Source organism: Polyodon spathula, chromosome 3, assembly GCF_017654505.1.
Source record: "Polyodon spathula isolate WHYD16114869_AA chromosome 3, ASM1765450v1, whole genome shotgun sequence".
In the NCBI taxonomy this organism is placed as follows: Eukaryota; Metazoa; Chordata; class Actinopteri; order Acipenseriformes; family Polyodontidae; genus Polyodon; species Polyodon spathula.
The window spans coordinates 95985800-96004748 of NC_054536.1; positions in this window are offsets into that span (position 1 = coordinate 95985800).

An 18949-nucleotide genomic window follows, 5' to 3' on the forward strand; every position below is an offset into this window, starting at 1 on the left:
ACAAAATACACACATTGAATCACAATACAGTGTGATATAGCTACTCTACTTTTTTCTCATCTGCCTGTCCTCTGAATAGAGTTACCACCAGCAGCTCAAGCCGTGCGAGCCCCCCTGCACTCCACTGCACTCCTCAGGCAAAACAACTGTGCCACCCTGAGCTTTAGTTTTGTACAAGGAGTGCACCAGCGATACAGTCACTCAGAGGGACTTCATTTTGCAGCTAGCCTTGGAGCTACAGCAGAAACATTTTGATAAGAGACACGAAAGCCGACTGGCAAATGCCCCTCAACCATTGGGGCGCCCACTAGCACACAGAATAAAAGACAATTTCTGCTCTGAAAATGTTGCGTGTGATGTATCCTGTTTTTCATTTTCACATCGAAGCCGTTTTAAAAGGGAACCGCACATTTTGTGGGTGCTGCGGTTGTATGTGTTAACTCACAGAATCAGTGTTCAGCCATTTTCTCTTGCAGAGTTCAGGGAAGAAAGATGTTCCTTTGAAAAGGGGTGGGACTGACAGTGATGTGAACCAATCACGACAGGCCGAGACTATTGACCAATAGTGTAAAGATGTCAAGGCAAGAGTTCAATCTAGTTTTCCTCCTATGATTGGTTAAAACAATCACAAGCCAGGATTTACAATCACTGGTTTATATAATTTTTTTTTTTTTTTTTTTTTTTTTTTTTTTTGCATTTATATAGCGCTTTGTATACAAAAGAATCACAAAGCACTGTACAGTACATAGCAGAAAAAAAGAACAAGCCACAATACATTTGTATAGCATGTCACACATACAACTACCACAATCAGACCATTTAAATAACAGATTTACATAACATGATTTCCATTACATGAGAGTAGATGTTGAACTTCATGCTGATTTGAACTCGGCTCTCGCCAAGATAAGCACCAACTAAGACGTAGCTTTACAGTAAACTAGTGTAATCCATCTGTATCTCCATCCATTTGCGTTGATTTCCATCTGATGATGTAGATATCCTTCTGTCTGGTGTTGATTGCTGAAGTGTAATGATGGCTCCAGGGATCAGCTCATTTTGCCTGCCCAGCGCATCAGGACACACATCGGCTGCGATGCTGGCTCCAGGGATCAATCATAGTGCGGTCTCCCCAGAGCATCAGCATGACAACAGTCTAGATTGAGCTAAGTAGGGTACATCTCTGGGGTCTTCAAGTGGGCACCTTCCATCCTCTGTGTTTCGTTGACTAGCCAACAACACCTCAAGAGAGCTCAACAGTGATTCTGGTATACCAGCATCACCCCCCTCCACCCCCCACTCAGCTCAGCCCAGCTTACTTACCCGTACATTAGTGTTGCTTTCTTTTTATTGTGCTTGAGATCCCCAGCTAGAATCTTTCCGTCTCAACCATAGCCAGTTGCTGCTCCTTTCTGCTGCTTCAGATAAGTTCTTCACTGTGTGACACAACTCTTGGCCACGTAACCCGACATCTCTGAGAAACCGGGTTGTAGAGTGTGCCACAAATCCTCGACAACCCACCTCCACTGGGTAAACCTGGACTCTCCATCCTCGCTGTTCAGCTTCAGCAGCTAGTTGAGCATACCGAAGTTTCTTCCTCTCATGCACCTCATCCACAATATCTTCCCATGGCACTGTTAGCTCTACCAGATGAACAAGGCATGCTGATCCAGACCACAAGAGAATATCTGGTCGAAGGTTAGTGGTGGCAAACTCAGGTGGAAAAATAAGCCGTTGACCAACATCTGCCAGCATCTTCCAGTCTCTAGCAGCTTCCAGTTGTCCTGAGCAAGGCTTGATTTGAACACCTTTTCTTGGTGGTTGCTCTCCTGGATGGAGTAATTTTGTCTTTTATGTGTAATGCTTTGATGGAACTGGTGGCAACTTATTGGTCAGGTTACACTTGTCTTCCAATGCTAAAGCTAAACATTGCAGCACCTGTCATGGCGCCAAGTAAACCGTCCTTGGTTAAGACCCACCTTACATCCTGTGAAAATGTGCCTTAATGTTGCAGGTAATGAACACAAAGGACATGAGGGATCCTCACCCACCCAGAGGTTTAGGTTCTGTGGTGATGAGAGAACATCATATGCTGATCTGATGAGGAAACTGATCCTGCTCTGTTCTATTGTCCATAGGTCTTGCCAGCCAATCTTGCGTTGTTCCACACTCTCCCATCTCATCCATTCTCCCTGTTTGTCCTGGGAATCGGCCTTTACACACATGATCCTCTCCTCCTGCTTTTGTACCTCATTGACTACCAGCTTCCTCCATTGAGCTGGGGTTGCCTTGTGCCATGTAGGAGGAGCTAAACTAAGACCAAAACCTTTTTCCATGCTGAACTTGCCCCAAAATATATCTGATTCGAAGGGCAGCCTTAGCTTCTTCCACAGCCTTCTTTGCCATCCATTTCATTCCAGTTTTCAACACAGGTGCTGCCTCCCTTATGCATTTGTCGCTTGACTCTACTAATGTCATTTCTGACTTTGGCGCACTTAAACTCCTCAGTTAGAGCAGAGACTGGTAGCTGCAGTATTCCTTTACCATAAAGTCCCACTCTGCTTAGGCAGCATGTAACTCCCAACCATTTCCTGGCGTATGAACTGATTAAAGCTTCCAGCTTCTCAACTGTTGTCAAGGAAACCTTGTATACAGTCAGTGGCCACATCAGTCTTGGCAGTAGACCAAACTGAAAACACCAGAGTTTCAGTTTGCCTGGTAAAGAGCTGCTGTCTATGCTCTTCAACCGTTCCACTGCTTGTTGTCTAACTTTACCCACACGAACCATGTCCTTTAGATCCCCGTCGTACCATCTCCCTAGACTTTTCACTGGCTTCTTGGACACTGTTGGTATTGCCTCACTATTAATTTAGAACCTTTTATCTACTACTTTACCTTTAATTATAGAGATGCTCCTTGATTTAGTGGGCTTGAATTACATTCGTGCCCATTCAATGTTATTAGTTCATTTACCCAATAACTGATTAGTGCAGGCTGCTGTTGTAGTCATTGTTGTCATGTCATCCATGTATGCTCAAATTGGTGGTAGTCGCATTCCAGAAGCCAAGCGCTGTCCTCTCACTACCCATTTTGATGCCCTAATAATTACTTCCATTGCCATGGTAAAAGCCAGTGGAGAAATGATACATCCTGCCATTATTCCAACTTCTTCATTGCCATGTAGTGCTGAATTCTGAAGTTGAAAAACTAAATTGTAAATCCACAAAGTAGACTTTCACTAAATTTGTTATTGTCATCGGTATGCTGAAAAAATCAAATGCTGCCCAAAGAAGTTCATGTGGCACTGAACCATATGCATTAGCCAAATCCAGGAATGTCACATGGAGCTCCTTCCTCTCCTTTTTTGCTGATTGAATTTGTTGCCAGATTATGCTGTTGTGTTCTAAGCATCCTGGGAAACCTGGAATGCCTGCTTTTTGTACTGAAGTGTCAATGAAGCAGTTCTTTAATAGGTAGGTTGACAATCTCTGAGCAATAATGCTGAAGAAAATCTTGCTTTCTACATTTAATAGGGAAATAGGACGAAACTGACCGATGCTTGTAAAATCCTTTTCTTTTGGTATAAAGACTCCACCTGCTTAGCGCCATGCTCTTGGTACAACCTGTTTTTCCCCCCATGTCACTTTCATCATTTTCCACAGGATTCCTAGAACTCCAGAAGCACTCTTGTACACTCTGCATGGAACTCCATTAGGCCCTGGAGATGATGATGCCCTTGCTTTTTTCACAGCTTGCTCTACTTCTTCCCACTTAGGTGCACAGTCCTCCATTTGGTATTGTGGTGGATTGATAGGTGGGATGTCTGAAGGAATTGCCATAGGCTCCTGCCTTTTTGAATCTGTATTTGTTTCCTCCAAATATCTCTCCAGCTCAAACTTAGAAGATTAGTGTGCCATTTTTCTTGCTGGTGAATATCTTCTTTACAAATTTGAATGGATCTTTATAAAAGTTAGTTCTCGCATGCTCTTTCTTTTTGTAGCGTTTCTGTAGGCGCTCAGCTCTGTGCAATGTTGCGAGCTTATCTTTTATGACCCTTTGTAACAGACTGAGTCCCTCCTCCTGACTTTGTTCTGCTTATTTCCATTGCTTCCTCAACTGCCTCCTTTCTCTAACTAAGCGTTCAATCTCCTGCTGCCGTCTAGACTTTCCAGGAATAGTTTGTACTTTTTCCTTCCTTTTTTCCATCCCAAACCTCTCGCTTCCATATGCGTAGATGATGTCCCCAAATTTATCCAGCTTCTTTTCAACTGTTCTATTTAACCGATCCAAAGTAAAACAGAGATCCATGTTTATTGTGTCCCACACCGTTTTCTCACAAGCTCTTGGCCATTTAACTCCAGGCTTGTGCCTGTTGAGGTTCTTTTCTCTCTTACGCTGGTTTGTCTGACTGGGTTCGCAAGGACAATTAGGTTCATCACTAGTTGTATCCATGCAAGTCCTCCTCACATCTATGACAGGGGTGCTGATATCCTGCGAACTATGGTTTGCTTCCTGTCGCTGGATTTCATTCGACTGACTTGACTGACTTCGTAAGAAGTATTGATCAATGCGAGGCCCTTGCCCCTTCTTCCTCAAGCATTTCATTCTCCCTTGATGAATCTCTGTGAAGTACTCTCCATTCTCATATCCGTTTCCGTTCCTAAGTCGTTAACCGTGTTATCCAACGTTGAGTCATCTTCTGCCCCCGCTCTCGCAGACTCTAGGGGTATTTTTCTCTTTAATTTCTTAGAAGCCTTGGGCGGGTGTCTCCAGCATCCTGTTTACCTTTGAAAACATAGAGCTGGATACTGCCGACCAGGGTAGCTAACCCTTACCAGCCCCAATGGAGTCTCTTTCCTCCTGTCAGCAATATATACATAATACAAAAGCAGCAATTTTAAAGTTACATTAAAACCCACTAAGATAAGAAAGCCATTTTATAAAAGTGTGTTTTTAGTCTTGACTTGAAAACTGTAACGGTTCCAGATTCTCTGACAAACAAAGGCAGAACATTTCATAATTTAGGCGCTCTACAAGAAAAAGCCCTACCTATATTGCTTCCCTCCCATTCACTAAGAAGTTACTGCAACCATTCAATCAGAAGTTACTGTAACTCAATTCAAATGATCAAACAATACTGAAAATGTTAAGTTAAAGCCGCTATGCCACCTAGCATCATTAATACATGCATCACAGTTCCTGAATTCAAACATTTGCTCTGCAGTCAACATCAATGCATTTATTGCTGGATATGACAATCTGAATGGAGTATATACTGTGTTAATGAAATCCTTTCTCCTGACCTCCGACACTCTTTGGTTGGCAGCTTTGTATTGATAATAAGCCCTGACACACAAGTTACCGTCTCATGAAGAATCTGTCTGACTCAATGAGATGATACCTGTGTTCTGTGGAACCAGTGCACAACACACAAGAGGACGTGACGGCTTTATCCTCATCATCGGGTGTGATCAAGGAAGCATCGCAAAGCTCTCATCTCAAGGAATTTAATTTGTCTCCTAAAATAATTGTCGTGTTGTGACCCAAATTAAACAGGATTGGGGCATCCTAGCCTGTTTACAATAGAAGATAGCCATCAGTAATGAGAGATTAGTTCCTGTGTGTAGTATAATTGAAAAGCCACATCAGATTTCCCACTGCAGACATTTGTATTAAAGTTTGTTGTGACTGATCTGAAAGCACAAGCATGTAAAGTGGTTTGCCTCTGCTGAAGCATTAAGTGACCAGCATACTTTAAGAATATGCTCCTTGTACCCTATTCACATTACAGTATCATTTTAATTGTGTTATCTTACTGATCTGTATGAAAAAAACAGCTGCATCTAACTAGTAAAAATATCAATCAACCACAGTAGACACTATTCTTTAGAATATGTACACCAATTAATATAGTTATGGGTGGAAATAAGACTCATTTCATAGTGGTTAAAGCCACTCCAGATTTTACTATGAGCTGAATTAACCACAGTCAACAAACACTGTCTGTAACTGCATATACAACCCAGAATGGCTCAAACTGCTATGCAGTGGGAGTCTTATGTCAATCCATCTATCAACCAAACAATCTTTATTTTATATAGTGCCTTTCATAGAGGACCACCATCACAAAGCACTTTGCAAGATATTGAGGAACAATGCATAATACATTAATACAGTGAAATACAGGGCATAATGCATTAAATATAAACAGTAAAAAACAATGCAAGATACATTAAATACAGGCATATTACATTAAATACAGGGCTAGGATGTGAATTCTAAACATTGTGGATGCGTGTGTCATACAGAATCATAAGAATACGATGGAGTGAAAAACCTGAAAAAACAATTTAGACAACAGCTAATAACAGATATCAGGCTTAAAGAGCATTGAAAACAAAAGAGAACAAGTGGGTCTTGAGAGTTGATTTGAAGCAAGCGACTGTAGGAGCTGCACGCACTAGAGCTGGGAAAGAGTTCCAGAGAGTTGGGGCCATGAAGCTAAAAGAGCGCTCTCTGAGTGTAGTGCACTTTTGCTTGGGTATAACAAGCAAGCCAGAGTCAGAGGACCTCAGCTTGCATGTAGGGACATAGCAGGTCAGCAGGTTGGAGAGATACTCTGGGCCTGTGTGATGAAAGGCCTTATAGTCAAGCAGGAGAATTTTGAAAGTAATCCTGAACTTTACAGGTAACCAGTGCAGCTGGGCAAGACATGGGGTGATGTGATCATGTTTTTCACATCTGGTAAGGATCCTGGCAGCGGCATTTTGAACCAGCTGCAATCGGTTTATGCCGCGTGAAGGAAGACCATCATACAAACTTTTTCAGTAGTCGAGTGACTACAGAGGAGATTTGGGCATCAAAGGAGAGGTTACTATCCAGAAGTATACCAAGGCTTCATACAGTGGTGAAAGACAGCCGCAGTTTCTAAAGTTCAAGGAAGCAATATTGCGATTCTTGAGTTGAGTTTTCAATCCTAATAAAAGTAGTTCAGATTTGTTAGTGTTGAGCTGAAGAAAATTGACAGACATCCAGGCCTCAATGTCTTGGATGCAACCATGGCAGAGGGACATCCAGGATCTAGTTTTAGGTTGAGCTGGGTGTCATCTGCATAGGAGTGAAACATGATGCTATGTTAGCGGATGAGTTGATCCAAGGTAAGCCTTTAGATGTTAAAGAGAAGAGGCCCTGAACAAACTGAAAGGCTGGCATATACTCTATACAAATAAAACAGACAATCAAGACACAGATTAAATGAAGCTGTCTTTTAAAAAAAAATGACTCCTGCTATTGTAACCGCAAAGAATAAAAAGGCTAATCTCTGCATCATTAATGTGAGTGACTTCGAGACACGTTCCAGCCATGATAGGTGCACTTCTTGGTTTGAAAGTAGCATGCTGCTGAAATAATCGATTTGCATAAAAATAACCTTTCCAGCATGGTGCCATCATGGCCAACACATGGCCCTCCACACGCGTACTTCCTCTCTCCATATAGAGCAGCTGGCCAGCACAGCCAGGAGGGAATTAACAAATAGCAACCAAAATCATTTACATGTACTTCATGGTTAATTCAATAGAACCATTATATTCATTTCTCACAAATGTAAAAACAACATGCAATCACCTTGTGTTCACTGGTACTTAGTGGTGTAAACTGAACAGGGATTTAGTTACATCTAAGGAACTTCCAGGTTTGGGATTTGGGACATTCAATACAATAATAAACCCTGCAAATTAAGAGACCAATAGCTGGGGATCGAGACACTAACATCTACCAATCTCTCATTGTTCTCAAGTTGAAACCACTTTCCTGTTCAGCCACAAAAATACTGCTGCTGGCTGTCTGCAATCTTGGGCCACTGTTGCAACTATCGCTGATGTTACACCCAGCAGGTATTTTAAAGGGGGGGGGGGGGCATTTATATTTGTAACTGCACAGTATGCTTATGTCCTTATGCACATGGTTAAACAAAACATCAAGAAAGAAGGGGTTTTATATGCTAGTAAGCTATCCCTCCACCCCCTAGTGATAATCCTGACCTCAAGAACCCCGATCCAAGAGTCTGTGACAGTGTAATACCACTGTGTTAAACACACACACATATACACAGTGCACTTTTACAGTAATCCATTACAAAGGGGTCTGCATGCCTTGACACCTTGGGAGGCATGCATTAGAGAGCAACTAGGAACAATGGGCCCTTCTCACTAAGCTAAACACTTACAGTACCTCAATACTGGTTTTCTTATTTAACATTATTGGACAGCTTTGTCTGATTCACAATCACCAGCCATTAAGGGTTCATGAATTAATAGAACCACATATTTGAGCTCTTTTTGTTTTCATGAGCATCTTTTTCATTGTTTTCATGCAGACATGTGCAAGACCGCAGCTGACAGGGACAGGCTACAGAGGGGGAGGGATCGGCAAGATGCAGGGGCTTTCATCTAGAAGTGGCAGATACAGCAGTAGCTTCTGGTAAAGATGCGTCGTTGAAAAGATCTGAAGCAAAAGATCGCCGGATTGACTACTTCTCTTACAAACGGGAAACAAGGTAGGAGGGAATCAAACTGAACATGCAATACAGAATTGAACAGATCCAGACAGCTGAGCTATTTTGAGGGTTTGCAGGAATATCTGGTGCAGACAGAATGTTTGGTAACTGCATGGCACCAGCCTCGATTCATTAAAACCTGAATATGCAGCTCCTATGAAATGCCACATTCTCCAATATAAATGATAATACACTGTAGATAAAAAATACATCAGGGTATTAAACGGGTAAATATTTTCAAGTGACTATTGAGTATTGTATCTACTCTTCAAATATCTTAAAATCAGCACGATACAGTGGATCTTAGAAGATATCATATGACTATCATATAACATATTCAGATGAAGTTGGCTTGGTTAAATAATATATATATATATATATATATATATATATATATATATATATATATATATATATATATATACAGTGCTCCCCCATCCACCTCCCCTGTTATACTGCTGAACGAGCTATAAGTTTCCCATTTGCCATGTAATGCCACAAACACTTTCATTCAGAACACACATAGCAGTCTTGTACACTGTACTAGTTTTAATTTTCATGAGTGTGTACATGTCACGGATATCTCCGTGGCAACGTCAGGTCAAGAAGTAAATCCACAAAGGTCATTCAAAATGATCTAGACAAGATTCAGAACTGGGCATACACATGGCAAATGACATTTAATAGAGAAAAGTGTAAGGTACTGCACGCAGGAAATAAAAATGTACATTATAAATATCATATGGGAGATATTGAAATTGGAGAAGGAATCTATGAAAAAGACCTAGGAGTTTTTGTTGACTCAGAAATGTCTTCATCTAGGCAATGTGGGGAAGCTATAAAAAAGGCTAACAAGATGCTCGGATACATTGTGAAAAGTGTTGAATTTAAATCAAGGGAAGTAATGTTAAAACTGTACAATGCACTTGTAAGACCTCATCTTGAATATTGTGTGCAGTTCTGGTCACCTCGCTATAAAAAAGATATTGCTGCTCTAGAAAGAGTGCAAAGAAGAGCGACCAGAATTATTCCGGGCTTAAAAGGCATGTCATATGCAGACAGGCTAAAAGAATTGAATCTGTTCAGTCTTGAACAAAGAAGACTACGTGGCGACCTAATTCAAGCATTCAAAATTCTAAAAGGTATTGACAGTGTCGACCCAAGGGACTTTTTCAGCCTGAAAAAAGAAACAAGGACCAGGGGTCACAAATGGAGTTTAGAAAAAGGGGCATTCAGAACAGAAAATAGGAGACACTTTTTTACACAGAGAATTGTGAGGGTCTGGAATCAACTCCCCAGTAATGTTGTTGAAGCTGACACCCTGGGATCCTTCAAGAAGCTGCTTGATGAGATTTTGGGATCAATAAGCTACTAACAACCAAACGAGCAAGATGGGCCGAATGGCCTCCTCTCGTTTGTAAACTTTCTTATGTTCTTATGTTCTTAACACTTAGGACTGTGAGGTCAGTGAAATGAATTGCTTGTGCATTTATTAGAAATGAATAAACAAAATAAAAGGTTTTAACAAAAAGCAAACGTTTTTATAAACAAAACGGCATGGTGGTCAAAACAAATAGACAGACAAACAAACAGTGAGTGAACCCAAACAACAAGTATTGTGCTGGTCTTCCAGCATGAGTAGTAATTTTTTTACAATTGTCAGGTGTCCACTTTAGCTCACTGAATACTGCACTGCAAAAAAAAAATCACAGTGCCAACATAGCTGACTGTAAATGGTGTGAACAAAATAATTCTACTAAATCTTACATATGTATACCATCGCTCTTAGATCACATATTCCTGTATGAAAGAGGCACACAGTATGTTAAATGTGTATTGTATTTGTATCTGTATTTTTTTCATATCTTTTCTTAACCACAAAGATGTGCAGCACCCAGGGTGCACTCCTCGTTAAAAGAACACAGCCACAAATGTAAGTTCCTTCCCGGAGTTTAAGTTCTTATAGGAAAAACATATATATGTTAATATATAACACTTGCCGAGTGTTTTTTAAAATTGCAATTATACATTTCTCTAGATTATTATTTTTTTTATAAATGCTTGCCATTTATTTTTATTAAAAAGAACTCATATTCCCACAGCTCCATGCATTGGCTGTTCTATGACTGCTGTTTTATTTTCAAAGTCAATTTTGTTCCTTCACGTGGCCTGTCAGAGTTGACTGGGACTGCAGCATTGAAGTACAGCAATGAGAGCTCAACACAGTTTCTTCAGTAACAGCTTCAAATAAATTACCATTAACAAATCAAATTCACTTTTATCAAAAAAAAGCCATAAAAAAATAGCTAAGCTATAAAAAGATATATTTCCTCTAAATGAAGGCTCTCTTTTTTTCTCAACTTTTGCAAACAAAGCTCTGTGGTAATGAACTGCTATTATGGTAATGTGCTCCTGCAGTGTTAGCAACACCTTTCATAAAGGCTGCTTTTTTCCTATAATTACACAAAGTGGGAGGCTTGTATTTAAAGACTGGCTGCAGAATGGCAGCACATCTTCAGCACCCTGCCAATCAGATCAGAGTTTGGATCAGGCCAGGTGTCCTGAGACAGCTACTCAGTATATGTATCTTTAGTGCTCCTCTAGAAACAATACTGTATATGTATTTGGCAGGGCCACAGTCTATTCATATCTTTCTTTTATGCCCTAAGATATCTTTGCAAAAAAAATGCATACACATATGAAATCAGTACTCAACAAAACACAACAAAAAAACTTTTTCATTAATCAAAACTCATATATCTGCTGAATTACCATCTTTAATATATTCTCTCATAAACACACAATGCACACACTTAACAGATATGACCCCTGGCACTTTAACAATATTACAGAAAGCAAGTTTATACTTGAAAATAAACGATTCATGTCATAATTAATACCTGTCTAGCTTTCATGAATGCTAAAAAATAGCAATAGACCATCCTTCCTGAAAAAGAGAGAACAAGGGTTATCTGCTTTTACAGATCAAATTGCACTGCAAGACATTCATTCAGTGGAACATGTCACTCCTTGCATCACCCTGCTTCTGCACAGAATGAATCACTACTGACAACAATTACAGTATTTACCACCCAGCAGATGGGGCAGCAGTGGGCACAGTGCTTCTAGACGGGAAGGTCCCAGGCTGGGTTCCTGAAAAAGCTGACTCAGACCTGGATCACTAATGAAATTAATCACCCTGGGTTGCATGCCTGTCTGGAGAGATGGATCAAACCAAATTCAAAAGCACTGGAGTTTATACAAGTCAATAGGATCCTGAGTGCTCAAATGAAAAACCATTGCAGTTGAATTGAAGTGTAAGTGCTGTAAATCGGTACCAACAACAGATGCAGTGGAGTGTGTCCTTGCACAGGAGGAACAGACAGGAACGAGCATTTTGTAGGCTATTTTCCCCCAAAAGAGAAGCGTCATGACTAACATAACCATTCTGCAGTAGTCCCAGCAATTTGGCAGCCATTTGCTTTCAAATTAGTCATATCAGATATTTTTTATTATTATTAGATTATTAGGCTTCCCAGCCAAAGGTTGGGAAGCCTATTGTTATTGTTAAAGTTTTTTTTTTTTTTCTTACCAAAACTTTAAACTGCTGCTGCTTCAAGGCTGTGTGCCTGATCAGGTTCTGATTAGGTTTGGCAGGTAACAAGCTGGATACATTGGCTGTCAGATGCTGAAAAAAATTTGCTGCTGCGTCCTTGCAATTGGCGCCGTGACGCATTTTTGGATAAAACCCTTCGAAATGTTCTTCTTGGGAACCGGTGAAGCGATTGATCTGACACTTGGCATATATCATCAGCATCCAAACCAGCATCAAGTTTGCAAAGCAGAAGTTTCTGCAATTAAATTTTAATGTCAAAATGGCTGCCCCAAATCTTATCGAAACATGCCCTTAACAGCAAACTGCTACTATTTGAACACCGTTTGACCAACAAACTCCAAACATGGTAGTTATTGTCCCAGTAACAATGGGATACAAATATGTCAAAATGGTTATGTTTTATAAAACAAGATGGCCGCCAGATGTATGTTTTCATCTGACACTTAAAACTGCCTCAGTTGACAAATGGTTTATTTGACTAACTCGAAACTTCACAAGCATCATCCTTGACACTGTAGCAATACAACTGACTTTTAAGAAACTTGCATTAAACAAGATGGCTGTCTGATGCATTTTTAAAAAAAAACTTTCAAACTCTTCTTCTGTGGAACAGTTGAAGTTGCTGATTTTAAACTTGGCACATTGAGAACTAAACATGCTTAGACGGATACTGATACTGGGGCTTCGGAGCCGTAAAACTGCCTGGCAGTTCTAGTTATTATTATTATTATTATTATTATTATTATTATTATTATTATTATTATTATTATTATTATTATTTATTTTTATTTCTTAGCAGATGCCCTTATCCAGGGCAACTTACAATAGTTACAAGTTATGACAGTACAAAGTATCGCATTATAAAATATCACATTACAGAATATCATACTGCAGATAAGAGCAGATATGAAAGTACAATAAGATTAAGAGCAAAATAAAGCATACAGTAACTTATTAGTAAGAGCAAATTCAAATAAGTGCAGTTAAACTTTATAGTAACTATTTGCTTATATGAGTAAAGTCCAGTAAGAAAGCATAGTAAGTATGATAAATGAATGAGAATGCTTTCAAATACGAAAATGTGAGTACATATATCTAAAAGCCACGAACATGTTTTGCCCATAGGTGAATGCTGATGAAGCCTATGGGCGAAACATGTTCGTACCGGGAATTACACATTTAAAAAAATAAATTAAGTTATTAATTTTGGAGTCAGTTTTGCATTGAGTGTTCTGGTCTCGCATCCATAAGTTAGCACTGACAGCACGCATTGGTCGAAGACTTTCCTCTTGAGGCATAAGGGTAGTTTCCCTATCAGAACCATCCTTAATCTTCCAAAGGCACTCCAGCCCATATTTGCTCGTCTGTTGATTTTGCTCATTTGGTTCTCTGTTGCCGAAACTAACTGTCGTAAGTCTACATAGCTATTGACTTCTCCAAGCTTGATCCCATTGACTTCAAATACTTGTGGAGTGGTATATTTATTGAACATGACTTGAGTCATTTTCAAACCCGCTTTGATGTTAGCCTCGTGTAGTTCTTGTATTCTTATTTGTAATTCTTCTGGGCACGTTGTAAATATGAAGATGTCGTCAGCAAATCCTAAGTGATTCAAGTAGGCTCCGTTGATCTTTATCCCCTTATTTTCCCAATCCAGTGTTTTGAAAATGTCTTCTAGGGCGGCTGTGAAGAGCTTTGTGGATGTTGCACTCTTGTACATTGTACAGATCAAGCTTAATACAGATCTTGTGTAAACAGAGTCAAAGGCTTTTTCCCAAGCAATCCCAAGCAAAGTGGTATTTCGTACTTCTTGCTGGTTTGAATCACTTGCCATACAACTTGAAGTTGATCCATTGTGCTAAATCCACTCCTGAGTCCCGCTTGCTCATTTGATCGTGCCGAGTCAAATTTATCTCAAAGTCTGTTGGTGAGTATCTTGGTAAAGATTTTGTAGATTATAGGCAGTAAGCTAATAGGTGTGTAGTTCTTGAGGTCTTCTTTGCCATTTTCGTGTAATTCTTGCACTACTTCATAAAAATCTTTGACTTCTTCATCTGAGTAGCTTGTTGTTGGTGCAAATACTTGGATGACCTGAAGTTCATACTTCCTTGAAACTTTCACTATCAGTCTTACGGACCTCTCTGACATGCTGTCAATCTCTACTACGTTATTCTTGATTCTCTTGTGGACAATGAATCCAACGCCTCCCCTTCGTCCATCTGTAGTGCCTCGGTAGAAGAGAAGATGTCCACTCTTGAGTTCTAGTAGTCCTTTGTCTTTTTGCTGTACTTCGCTTAGTCCTACGATGTCCCACTTGATTCTTCCAAGTTTTTCTTCAAACTCGTGAAGTCTTGCTTGACCTGAAAGAGATCTGCAGTTGTATGTGACCAGGGTCAGTGTTCTGTGGCAGCCTAAAATCGTAACAGGGTGATTCTTAACACTCTCTGCCTTCATGTCTAACCGGCTGCTGCCTTGGTCGATGGCAATCCACGGGAATGAGAGCCATGTTTTTTATCTGTTCTTTCCTCATGGGGGGGTTGACCATAACTCCCCAACGCTGGTCAGACAAGTTGGTGAGTACACCTTCCACTTTGGCAGAGTATGTTACTCAAGCTTTCACAGCACGGTTGAACCTGCCAGAGTCAGGGGACCCTGCTGTACTTCATCTTGAGAACCTGTGGAATCTAAAAGAAAAAAGGTGATGTAGGTCCACAAAATTGTGAATAATTGATTAAAAACAACTATTATATCAGGATGCCCTTTAATTTAAAAGGCAGTGAATCTGCATCACGTTTACACATGGTTTATATTTATACAAACACTGCTGGCATTGTGAGATTCACACCATCTTCATGAGTATGGGGGCTAGCACTTCTCTTCACAGTTCTCTATGATCTGAAAGATTCTTGACTGAAGAGAACATCTTAAAAAACTAAACAAACAACCCTTTGCTCAAGATAATAGTTACTTGTTAAACAGCAAAGCTTGTGTGCAGAGATATTTCTCTTCTCTTTTTAGTAACAGTAAAAGTAATTTTTAATTAGCACCACCCCTGCTGCAACACTGAAGAATTAGTACGTCCGTGTGGGTGCTTCTTTTTTTAGGCAAGTAACCTGAAAGCAGATACAGTTGAATTTCTTCAGAATTAATCAAAGCTCAAAGTTTGCATTCTCTCTGCTTCCACGCTGAAAGAAAAATGAAACCTCTGCTTTTTCACAGGGAAACAAATCCACCCAAATGCAGAAACAATACAGAACAAATCATGAAGTTGATTTATTTAAAGCATAACAATACCAATTATCGAATGAGTGGCAAAAGCATCATAATAAACAGCTTAATGGTTCAATTTAGCAACTTGTGTCCAGTATCTAATTGGACAGTGCAATAAATTCAACCAATAAATCCACCCCGTCCTGCCGGATTTATTCAACTGTGTCTTTTCTTGATCAAAGCACTATTACATTTCAAATAGTAGAAAAATGGCGTGACACTCAAATGGCTTTGGATTGGAGCTGCGTGAAGACACTTACCAGACAAATTACAGGCATTTTCAATAAAAAGAGAGATGCTAATAGTGGACCAAAAGCAGGAGTTACATAACATTGTCATTACAGCAGACTGCAGACTCCCTCTACAGCTTCACAGGGCTCAGTATTTTGTTCTCAGAATTTTAGCAAGTACCAGAATTGTAAATAAATTGAGAAGGTGGTAAGCATTTACAAAAATGAGTTTAAATACAATAAGGCCCCAAATTCTATTGTGTATGCTTATACAGTAATTATGAATAAGGTAAAGAAAATAAAAAATATTCCATTAATAATAATAATAATAATAATAATAATAATAATAATAATAATAATAATAATACATTTTAGGATTATTTTATTGAGAAATAGAAAATACCCAAAAACTTAGTCTTAACAATTTGATGTCATGTGTTTGTAAAATAAGATTTTTTCTGGCAAAAGTGCCATAAAAGGTTAAAAATAAACAGATATCTTTAATTTAAAATCACCTGAGTCACAGCAAGACACAGTTCGACTGTTGCCCTGTGCAGGGGTGGACTCACATTCATCAAATCTATAATTTAAACAATTTGAAAGGATGCTCTATGTACCTCTCCCTCTCTCTCGCTCTGGATACACAGTGTAGACAGTCTCTCCCTCTCACTCGCTCTCGCTCTGGATACACAGTGTAGACAGTCTCTCCCTCTCTCTCGCTCTCACTCTGGATACACAGTGTAGACAGTCTCTCCCTCTCACCTCGCTCTGGATACACAGTGTAAACAATCTCACCCTGTCTCTCGCTCTGGATACACAGTGTAGACAGTCTCTCCCTCTCTCTCGCTCTCGCTCTGGATACACAGTGTAGACAGTCTCTCCCTCTCTCTCGCTCTCGCTCTGGATACACAGTGTAGACAACCTCTCCCTCTCTCTCGCTCTGGATACACAGTGTAGACAATCTCTCCCTCTCTCTTGCTCTGGATACACAGTGTAGACAGTCTCTCCCTCTCTCTCGCTCTCGCTCTGGATACACAGTGTAGACAATCTCTCCCTCTCTCTTGCTCTGGATACACAGTGTAGACAGTCTCTCCCTGTCTCTCACTCTGGATACACAATATAGACAGTTTATCCCTCTCTCTCGCTCTCGCTCTGGATACTAAGTATAGACAATCTCTCCCTCTCTCTCACTCTCGCTCTGGATACACAGTGTAGACAGTCTCTCCCTCTCTCTCTCTCTCGCTCTGAATACACAGTATAGACAATCTCTTGCTCTCTCTTGCTCTCGCTCTGGATACACAGTGTAGACAGTCTCTCCCTCTCTCTCGCTCTCGCTCTGGATACACAGTGTAGACAATCTCTCCCTCTCTCTCGCTTTCGCTCTGGATACACAGTGTAGACAATCTCTTCCTCTCTCTCGCTCTCGCTCTGGATACACAGTGTAGACGGTCTCTTCCTCTCTCTCGCTCTCGCTCTCGCTCTCGCTCTCTCACTCTGGCTACACAGTGTAGACAGTCTCTTCCTCTCTCTCGCTCTAGCTCTGGATACACAGTGTAGACAGTCTCTCCCTCTCTCTCGCTCTGGATACACAGTGTAGACAGTCTCTCCCTCCTCTCTCTCGCTCTGGATACACAGTATAGACAATCTCTCCCTCTCTCTCGCTCTCGCTCTGGATACACAGTGTAGACAATCTCTTCCTCTCTCTCGCTCTCGCTCTGGATACACAGTGTAGACAGTCTCTTCCTCTCTCTCGCTCTCGCTCTGGATACACAGTGTAGACAGTCTCTTCCTCTCTCTCGCTCTCACTCTGGATACACTGTGTAGACAATCTCTCCCTCTCTCTCGCTCTGGATACACAGTGTAGACAGTCACTTCCTCTCTCTCACTCTTACTCTGGATACACAGTGTAGACAGTCTCTCCCTCTCTCTCGCTCTGGATACACAGTGTAGACAGTCTCTTCCTCTCTCTCGCTCTGAATACACAGTATAGACAATCTCTCCCTCTCTCTCACTCTCGCTCTGGATACACAGTGTAGACAGTCTCTTCCTCTCCCTCTCTCTTGCTCTGGATTAAACCTGGACAAAGAAAATAAAACCAAATCAATATGGGTCAGAATAACGGACAAAAATTCAAAGGGCATAATAATAGGAGCATGCTATGGTCTGCCAGATTCAGACGGTGAGCACAATAATCTGTTATACAATGACATTAGAAATGCATGTAGCAAAGGAGAAGCCACACTAATGGGGTATTTCAACTTCCCCCAAATAAAATGGGAAAACCCGGTGGGTAGCACAAAGGATGAAATCGAAAAGGTGGAAATGACAAATAACTGCTTCCTAACACAATTTGTCAAGGCACTGACTAGAGGGGAGGCATGCCTTGATTTAGTCTTTTCAAATAACGAAGATAGAATAACTAAAACAGAGGTCAGAGAACCACTGGCAAACTCAGACCACAACATGGTCTCATTTGAAGTGTTTTTTAAATCCCCAAAAGTAATGACTAAAGCTAAGGTTTACAATTTTTGAAAAGCAAACTATGAAGGTATGAAACAGAGATTAACAGAAGTAGATTGGAGTAAAATAGAGAAAACACCCACAGAAGAAGGATGGTTGTTCTTCAAAAATGTAGTACTAGAGGCGCAAAACAATTACATCCCTAAAGTAGACAAATCTAAATGTAAAACTAAATTGCCAAAATGGTTTAATAGATCAATTAAAAAAAATATTCAGCTAAAAAAGGCACTTTACAGAGCATTAAAAAAGGACCAAAAAGAAAGTACGCAGAAAGAGTACACAGAACTGCAAACGCAAGTCAAAAAGGAAGTTAGAAAGGCCAAGAGAGAAATAGAAATGAACATTGCTAAGGGAGCTAAAACCAATTCCAAAATGTTTTTCCAATATTACAACAGCAAGAGAACATTCAAAGAGGAGATTAAATGTTTAAGAGATACAAATGGCAAAATCGTAGATGAAGAAAAGAAAATAGCAAATATATTAAATGATTACTTTTCACAAGTTTTTACAAAGGAAGATACCGACAACATGCTCCACATGTCATCCAGTTCCTATCCAGTTTTAAATAACTTTAGCATAACTGAGGCAGAAGTGTTAAAGGGACTAGGAGCTCTTAAAATAAACAAATCCCCTGGGCCGGATGAGATCCTCCCAGTAGTACTCAAAGAAATGAAAGAAGTAATTTACAAACCGCTAACCAAGATCATGCAGCAGTCTCTTGACACAGGGGTGGTACCGACAGACTGGAAAATTGCA